At 48.9% G+C, this 9,295-nt stretch overlaps 1 protein-coding gene across 1 annotated transcript in view; it reads left to right on the top strand.

Moving 5' to 3' along the window:
* Nucleotides 1–4,455: 4,455 nt before the first annotated feature.
* Nucleotides 4,456–9,295, top strand: part of UPB1 (beta-ureidopropionase 1) — a 76,692-nt gene continuing 71,852 nt past the window's right edge. The window contains exon 1 of the mRNA XM_036277244.1: nt 4,456–4,513. The gene's annotated coding sequence lies outside the window, so the exon portion shown is untranslated. The remainder of the gene's footprint in view (nt 4,514–9,295) is intronic.

Genomic DNA, 9,295 nt, shown 5'->3' with positions numbered 1-9,295 from the left:
TGACTGGCTCCCATGAGGGACAGGCCCCTGGCAGGCTCCCCTTTCTCCTCCTCCACTCACCACCCATCTCCAATCCCTACCTTTGCTGCTCTTCCCATTTGCCCCATTTGCGTTATTGGTTTTTCCTCTGGGAGGCCTCACAGAAATGCTCTAAGCTCCTAGGAGCCTGCTGAGGGAGCGGTGGTGAGCCTCAGTCCTGGGGCTGCTGACCAGGGCCAAGCTCGGCAGGGCAGGGATGAGGGCAGCCTGAGCAATAGGAGGAAATGAGAGGTGGATGGTGTCCCTGGATTCACTGGGCTGGGAGCTGGTGTGAAGATGGGACCCGCAGGCTCGGGGAGAGGGGAGGGCTCTGTGCAGCTGTCCCCTGGTCTAGGCCTAAGGAAAGGCCTGTGAGATGCGCTCAGTCCCCTGGCATGACAGCTCCGGCGGGTTGTCAGCACAATGGGGACTGTCTCCCTGAGCTCCTGTGGGCCCAGTTACCACCAAGCACCCCAGGTGATACCCCTGCTGATGGGAGAGGTTAGGGGGAAAGGAAGACCTGAGGTCTGCCCTGAGGCAAGTGGAAAGTGTCAGGTTACCCTCTCCCTCCTCCCCACACCTACCCTTCCCCTGCCCTGAGGCACCCCTCACTGTAGCTGTCCCTCCCCCCAGAGCTGGGGAGGGGGCTGGAGAACATCAGGCTCACCCAGCCTCAAAGAAGAGGGGTAAACACAGAACCCAGAGCCTGGGAGCTGGGGCACCTCTCTGCATCCCAGCTTGACCCTTTCTTTACCAGAGGAGAGCGGCTCTGGAGAGGGCTGAGCAGGGAAAGACCAGGCAGGGGTCCCAAGGCCCCGGGGGTCCGCAGCAGAGGCTGGGCGGGGGGCAGGGGGTTAACCCAGTGTCCTCTGGGGGAGGGCTTTGTCTGAACCATCCACATTTCTCTGCCATGCTCAGAGAAGTGTCTGCGGGTATGTGTGTGATTTTGCAGAATCAGCCATCTGGACTGGCACCTAAAGACCAGGGAGCTCTCGGGAAGTCCTTGGTTAGGACTGAGCAGGCTAGAACTTGAGCCTGTCTCCTGGCTCTCTGTTCCTCTCTCAACTGCTTAATTAGCACCTGCTTTTGAATACTGAGCCTGGGGGGCACAGGGTGGTGGTGCCCAGGGAGTTGTCAACCAACTAAGGAAAAGCAGCCAGATGCAGCCTCCCTGGCGGCAGGGCGTGGTGGTCGTGAACTCACAGGCTTGGAAGCTCAGAGGAGGAACAGGCCACATGCAAGGGGAAACCAGGCAGGTTGAAGTCAACTCCAGCTCCGAGCATCTCTTCAAGGGGTGTGTTCGGAGGCGGAGAAGGAGGGTGACTGCCACCTGATTTTCACCTGCCTCCGCAGAGCCATGCCGCCCATTCACAGGCAATTTTCAAGTTAAAGTGTTGTCACAGGGCTGTCACAGTTTTGATCTTCCTTTTCTGTTCATCCACCCACATTTTCTAGTTGGGTTGGAAAGGGGAGTGAGGGGGATAGAGCCTGGTTTGGATTCAGAGATTTTTGGAATTGTTAGACGGGATTTGTAAAAATTATCTAGTTTTCTCTTAGGAAAATTCAGGCCCAGAGCCCAGTGTCACGACCATTCTGTCAGTTGTAGAATTTTCGGAGGCCGGCCCAGCTTCTACAGTTATCCCCAGACTATCTCTTGGGGCTTCAGCTGGACTCTGTTTTGTGCCTTGGCCACAGATGCACAGTAATGTCCCCTCCCTCCTCCCAGCTACCAGCTACCTCTTCCCTGAGCTCTGGGCAGGAGTCAGCACCAGGCTCAAACCCTGGGCTCGCCACCAACTTCGACTGCGGGCCAGTGCTTCCCTGACCTGCTTTTAGATAAAGTGGAATAAGTGTGAAAGTGTTTCGGGAGGTTTTGTTACATCAATGTCCGGGAAGATTATCGGTACAATAGCAGATTCATTCTTGATTCAGAAAACACAAGAGGGCAAGCAGTATGGCTGCAGAGCCCTTCCTATCAGAGGGTGGAAAGGAGGCTGGAAGAGAAGAGGCAGAGGGGAAGGGGCTGCTTACCTGGCTGCTATATGCTGACGACGTTGCCCAGCCACTGCCAGAAAAAGAAACGCGGTGAGTGTGGATGTAAACCAGGCCCTGGGAAGCCTCTGATGTCTCTGGGGGCTGGAAGGTGGGTGTGGGAGCCAGCGGGAGACTTAGACAGGGGCACTGATATGGTCATTTGCTCCCTTCAGCCCATCTGGTCCCACATGTTTGTTAAAATCTCGAATCCAAAGGAGTGGGGACATAGCAAAGAAGTGAACAGAGAAGGATTTAGTCAATGTGTGGGCTGACAGCATCGGGATTCAAAATGAGCTCAGGGCGCTGGACGGAGAAAACGGAGCAAGGATCCGTGTCAAGTCCTGCACTGAGTGACAAGTAAACGTGCCGAGAGAGGACCCCAGTGCATGTCGTGCAGTTCACAGCAGCACAGACATTCCGTGGCCAGCTCGGCCCTGGCTAACTTGTGGAAAATGCCAGAGAAATAAGCGCATCCATGAGCTCCCCTGCTTAAACCCAAATCCCCCGTGTGGGAATCTGCTACAAGGTAGTCTTCACGACAGCTGGACAGCGTGAACAAGTGGCTGTAAGGCGATCAAGACTGGGAGGGTCTAGTCCTGGCCAGTGTGGCTCAGAGGTTAGAGCACTGGCCCATGCACCGAAGGGTCACGGGTTTGATTCCCAGTCAAGGGCATGTCCCTGGGTTGCAGGTTTGAGCCAGGGTGAGTGCAGGAGGCAGTAGTAAATCTGTCTTTTTCACATTGATGTCTCTCTCTCTCTGTCTTCCGTTCTCTCTAAAAATCAAATCAGTGGGAAAAAAATATCCTCGGGTGAGGATTAACAACAACAAAGACTGGGAGGGTCTAGTTGGTCTGGAAACTGAAAGTGGTTGGAGGAAGTGAGGTCAGGACGACGCAGGGAGTGTTGTGGCAGTGGGTGGTGAGCAGAGCAGAGAGGGAACCAGCTTGCCCTGAGCCTTGCTGCTTGAAGGGCACAGCTAAGCTTGGTCGGACAACCTACAGGCTGGCAGCTCTGCTGGGAGTTCATGTTCGAGGCCTCCAGCCTACAACAATTTAATGGCTGGTCTTCAGTGTACTCCAAGGGCACTCAGGTGCTCACTGGCCTAGAAGGGGCCTGGGCACCTTTGTGGGCCCTAAGGAGCCTCCCCTGAATTAAGAGGGCACAAGGCCAGATAAGGATGGCTCATCTTTCTTGGCCAGAATGGTCAGTTTTAGAATCCTGGAAACCCAAAGCAGGTGTGGGGGGTAAATCAGGTAACTGGGAGGAGGGAATAAGAAAGTATAAAACAAATAGTCATCACCTGAATCAAGTCTATGGGTATAGGTGGGAGGCAGTTACCTGGTGCACTGTATCAACATAATGCGCCCCAGGCGTGAAACTCCTCCGCCAGAGCCAGATGACAGCGCAGACAGCACTGCTGTCGGCGGGCAGTGGGCATAGCACGTGGTTTATCGGGTCAGCCTGTAGACCTGGTAGGCAGAAGGCTGGAATATAGGACAGAGAAGGTCAACTTTACAAAATGTTCTACCCAATGAAGTGAGTATAGTCCTCACCCACCTCCTCTTTCTACTTCCACGGCCACTCCAACTGCCCTGATCCTGTTAGTGGGGGATATTTTCCTTATCTTCCAAAATTCAATCTAGTGCATCCTGCTAACTCTTCTTTTCAAACATCTTTGGAATCTGTTCCATCCACTCTACCCCCCAAAAGCCATGGCTTATCCAGGTGGGTGAGAGGCTTATCCACCTGGATAAGCTCCAAACTGACCTCTCTGCATTGGTCTCTTTCTCTCTCTCTCTTTTTAGTATGTTTTTATTGATTTGAGAGAGAGAGAGAGAGAGAAACATTAATCAGTTGCCTCCATACTGGGGACCGAACCTGCAACCTGGGCATGTGCCCTGACCGGGAATCTAACCAGAGACCTTTTGGTGCATGGGACAGCATTCAACCAACTGAGCCACACTGGCCAGGGCTGCATGGGTCTCTTTCTACCACAATCCATTTAGTCCATGTAATCATGTGAATATTCACAATGCACACCTCTAAGTATGTCCGTCCCTGCTCCAGAACAGTTAGTGGGCCCTAAATGTGTGTCAGAGTAAGCCCCACTGATTGGTATGGCGTTCGGGGCCACAGCGTTGCTCCCCAGCCTTGTCTCTGCCCACCCACTTCCCTCCTCGATCCCCTGACTCAGCCGAACTGAAGGCTACAATCCTCTTATCCCAATGCCCGCCTTTCCCTTGCTGGGAGGCCTCAGCCTGGAATGCTGTTCCTCTGAAACCGCACCACTCGAAACACTTCCCAGTCTACACTGACCCCCTGAAGAACCACCTCCTCCAGGAGGCCTTCCTGAACCTTCTGCTGAAAGCCTCTTCTCCCTCTTCTGAGTTCCTTTAGCACTCAGTGCCTGTCTATGCACTGGAACTTGTCACCTACTTCTGGTAACATCTCTTCTGCTAAGGTAGGACTTACCTCCTGGATAATGTGCTGGTTTTCACCAGTGTGTGTTCCATCTCCCTACCTAGACCATAAGTTCCTAACCTCGACCACAGACCCAGAGAGCGGAGTGGGAATAGTACCTCCTTCATCCCAGGGCTAAGCGTAGTGAGCACGAGATAAGGCGTGCTGACTAGATATATAAGAAAGATCATGGCATGAAGTTTGGAGACCTGGGTTTTAGTTCTTTGCTGGTATGAATGGGCCATATGACTTTGGGTATGGTGCATAAGTTTCCTTTCCTGTAAAATGATGAAGCAGATGGCTGGATGCAAATGTCCCTTCCAACTCTGGTCTATATGACTAGGGACTGACCCAGCCCGAAGCCTAGCTAAGGAAGGAGTAAGGAAGGCGATGGACCAGCCCTTGGAGGAGAGAGGAAGAGGGAGATGGGGAGCTAATAGCTCTGGAGGAAGGAAGGACGTGCTGGGCTAATGGGATAATTGGATAATCCTCAGAGCTAGGGGCTGCCAGGCTGGGCCAGCTGTTAGAAGCAGACACAAATAGCACAAGCAAAACAAGGGCGCTGCTGCAGGAAGCAGCTTGCTGAGAGATATGGGGGAGGGGTGGCAGTGGCCGAGGGTGAGGAAAGGGGCTGGAAGGGAAACTGGAGCCCTCCTCCCCCATGCTGTGGGGGTGTTGAAACAGGTCCTTAGGGACCTGTAACAAAGATTCCTTTTAAGGGCCTTGGACCCATTTCTGTATTAGAGGGGACATTCTTAGAGACCCTGGCGTTGAGGTGTCCTACCAAGACGACCCTTAGGGACCATGAAGCCATCATCCCTGCCCATTGAGGGTTATCTGCAGATGGACCATCTGTATGAAATACCTGCAAAAATATTGCTGGACAGTTATAAAACAATAATTTTGGATGGAGGTTTCAGCATTCCCCTCATTTCAGGCCAATAAATGGATCTGTCAGTGGGGCTGGGCATAGAACATAAACCAATGTGGGGGTGGGGGCTCTGGTTTAGGAGTCAGAGGCCTGGCTTCCAGTCCCAGCCCTGCTGAGTCACATAATTCATGATATCATCTCTCTGGACCTGTTAGCCCATTCATAAATGGAGAGGTGATATGAAATACCCTCCCTGCAGGGCTGTTGTAGGGATAAAATGAGATCATGCAGGGGAAAGTGATTTGAAATGTGTAAGTGCTCTGCAAAGTACTTTAGTCCCAACTCTGTTTCTAACTCTCTGTGATTTTAGAAAGGCTACTTACTGTCTCTGAATTTCAGTTTTCTCCACTTTAAGGTGATAAGACCAAACTAGATGCTCTTTACTTTCCCTTCTAATTTTAATGATTCTAATTCTTATAAAAACAGTATATTTATATTTGTATACACTATAAGGAAAATATGAGAAATAAAAATTTGAGGCTAATGTTCATGAATATACATATAAAATACTCAATATTAGCAAACGATATTCAGCAATGTATAAAAATAACATAAATCAGGACCCATTAGGTTCATCCCAGGAATGCAAGGATGGCTTAACATTACATAATCAATCAATGTTATTCATATTTAGAGAATATTACAGGAACATCTCAATAGATATGGGAAATGATTTTGATTAAAAAATCCAGCCCAGCCAGTGTGGCTCAGTGGATTGAGCATCGTCCCGTGGACTGGGAGGTCCTGGTTCAATTCCTGGTCAGGGCACATGCCCAGGTCACAGGCTTGATCCCTGGTGGGGAGCATGTAGGAGGCAGCCAATTGATGTATCTCTCTCACATCGATGTTTCTATCTCTCTCTCCCTTTCTCTCTAAAACAATCAATAAAAACATATTAAACATAAATAAATTGCCCAGCCAATGTGGCTCAGTGGTTGAGCATTGACCCATGCACCAAGAGGTTACCAGTTTGATTCCCAGTCAGGGCACATGCCCAGGTTGTGGGCCCAATCCCCAGTGAGGGGCATGCAGGAGGCAGCCACTTGATGTTCTCTCTCATTGATGTTTCTATCTCTCTCTCTCTCCCTCTCCCTTCCTCTCTCTCTAAAATCAATAAAGAAAAAAAAATTTTTTTTTATCCTTACTTGAGGACATTTTTTATTTTTTTTGTTCTGATAGAGTGGGAGGGAGAGAGAGGGAGGGAGGGAGGGAGGAAGAGAGAGAGAGAGAGAGAGAGAGAGAGAGAGAGAGAGAGAGAAACATCAACACGAAAGGAACACATGAAGTGGCTGCCACCCGCACAACCCAACCAGAGCCAGGGACAAACTGCAACCGAGATATGTGCCCCTAGCAGAAACTGAACCTAGGTCTCTCTGGACTTCAGGCCAACACTCTAACCTCTGAGCAAAACTGGCCAGGGCAAAAAAAAATTTTTTTTAATAAATAAATCAACATTCACAGTGTGGTAAAGGCAAGGTGGGCAGGAGCAGGGAGGAGGGTATCAATGGAGAAAAAAGGAGGGACATCTTTAATACTTTAAACAGTAAAGATACATTTTTTTTTATTTTACCTTTGTTGTTGAATGTATTACAGATATTCCTCATTTTTCCCACATTGACTCTCTCCTCCCCACTCCCGCCCCCTTCCTGCCTTTTCCCACACTGTTGTCTGTGTCCATTGGTTATGCATATAAGTTCTTTGGTTTATTTCTTCCCACTCCCCAACCCTCTTCCCTTTGAGGTGTGTCAGTCTAGCAACCAATTTGTACTTCTTAATATCTTCAACTTTTTCACCCATTCCCCCAACCCCCTTCCCATCTGGCAACCAACAAAATGTTCCCTGTATCTATGAGAATGTTTCTGTTCATTTTGTTTGTAGATTCAATTGTTGATAGATATGTATTCATTGCCATTTGTTTGTTCATATATTTTATCTTTTTCTTCAAAAAGACCCCTCAACATTTCATATAATAACAGTTTGGTAGTGATGAACTCCTTTAACTTTTTCTTGTCTGGGAAAGTCTTTATACGGCCATCGATTCTAAATGACAGCTTTGCAGGATAGAGTAATCTTGGTGGTAGGTTCTTGCTTTTCATCACTCTGAATATTTCTTGCCACTCCCTTCTGGCCTGCAAAGTTTCTTTTGATAAATCAGCTGACAGTCTTATGGGAACTCCCTTGTAGGTAACTAACTGCTTTTATCTTGCTGCTTTTAAGATTCTCTCTTTGTCTTGAATCTTTTGCATTTTGATGATGATGTGTCTTGGTGTGGGCCTCTCGGGGTTCATCTTGTTTGGGACTCTCTGTGCTTCCTGGACTTCTATGTCTGTTTCCTTCACCAAGTCAGGGACGTTTTCGGCCATTATTGTTTCAAATAGGTTTTCGATTTCTTGTTCTCTCTCTTCTCCTTCTGGCACCCCCAAGATGCAAATGTTGGCACGCTTGAAGTAGTCCCAGAGGCTCCTTACACTCTCCTCATATTTTTGGATTCTTTTTTCTTTTTGCTGTTCTGATTGGGTGTTTTTTGCTTCCTTATATTCCAAATCGATGGTTTGCTTCTTGGGTTTACCTACTCTACTATTGAATCTGTGTAAATTATTCTTTACTTCAGTTAGTGCCTCCTTAATTTCTGACTGTGCATCCTTCATTTCTGACTGGTCCTTTTTTATGCTCTTGAGGTCCTCACTAAGTTCACTGAGGTTCTCACAAACTGCTTATGAGCATCCTTATAAGCAGTGTTTTAAATTCAGCATCTGTTAGGTTGCTTACCTCCATTTCACTTAGTTCTTTTCCTGGGGTTTTGTTCTGTTCTTTCATTTGGGACCTGTTTCTTTGTCTCCTCATTTTGGCTGCCTCCCTGTGTTTGTTTCTATGTATTACTTAACAAGAGGTATGGGGCTAGCTGAGACCAGATGCTGCTTTATTTGAAAGACTTTAGGAAAACCTGAAGCAGGATCCAAGACAGGCCGATCTTATGGTTAAGCAACTGGCAGCAGCTTGGGTGGGCCTGAAAGTTGCGTGAGGCAGGGCCTCAAGGAATCACCAGGGTGGGGCTACCAGTGTGAGCCAGGTTGCTGGAGTCCCAAACATGGTGGCTATTTGCCACCCCAGGGAAGGGCTCACCAAAGGAACAAAGGCCTCTGACAGCATATTTGTCCCAGAGAAAGCCCCCTCTCCAACCCTCGCTCCAATGCCAAACAACTCAGTTCTTCCCTGTATGTCTCTGGCACCCCTCGAGCTGCCCCCCCCCCCAAGCTTAGAGAGAGTTAGTGAGTCCAATAAGTCCGTGCGCAGGCCCTTTAAAAGGAGCTGCCTAGGGCTCCAGCCACCTCAGCCTCAGTTCCCGCTGGTTTTTCCAGCCAGAAGTTATGGGGACTTCTCTTCCAGGCACTAGAACCCTGAGTGGGGTGCCTGGTGTGGGACGAGGACCCCTCAGTCCTCAGGGAGGACCTTCCCAGCCGAGGTGTCCTCCTGATTTTTATCCGCCACACGGGGATGTGAAATCGGCCCATCTGCCTCTGCCCTCCTACCAGTCTCCATGCGGCTTCTTTAATTCCGTAGTTGTAGGACTTCCATTCAGCTTGATTTCAAGCAGTTTTGAATGATGGTGGTTCTGCAGTTTAGTTGTAACTTTGATGTGGTTGTGGGAGGACACGATACCGCGTTTACCTATGTGGCCATCTTGACCGGAAGTCTGTGTAAAGATAAATTTTTTAAAATTAATATCCATTCATAGTAAAAACTCATAGCAAACTAGAAATATAAAGGTATTTTCTTAACTCAACAAAGAGTATTTTTCTCCTTTTTTTTTTTATCCTCACCCGAGGACATTTTTCCATTTTTTGTACAGAT

The sequence above is a fragment of the Molossus molossus genome, unplaced genomic scaffold (genome assembly GCF_014108415.1).
Source record: "Molossus molossus isolate mMolMol1 unplaced genomic scaffold, mMolMol1.p scaffold_m16_p_22, whole genome shotgun sequence".
In the NCBI taxonomy this organism is placed as follows: domain Eukaryota; kingdom Metazoa; phylum Chordata; class Mammalia; order Chiroptera; family Molossidae; genus Molossus; species Molossus molossus.
Note: the sequence above shows the minus strand (reverse complement) of the source record. Positions and strands in the feature narration are given on the sequence as shown.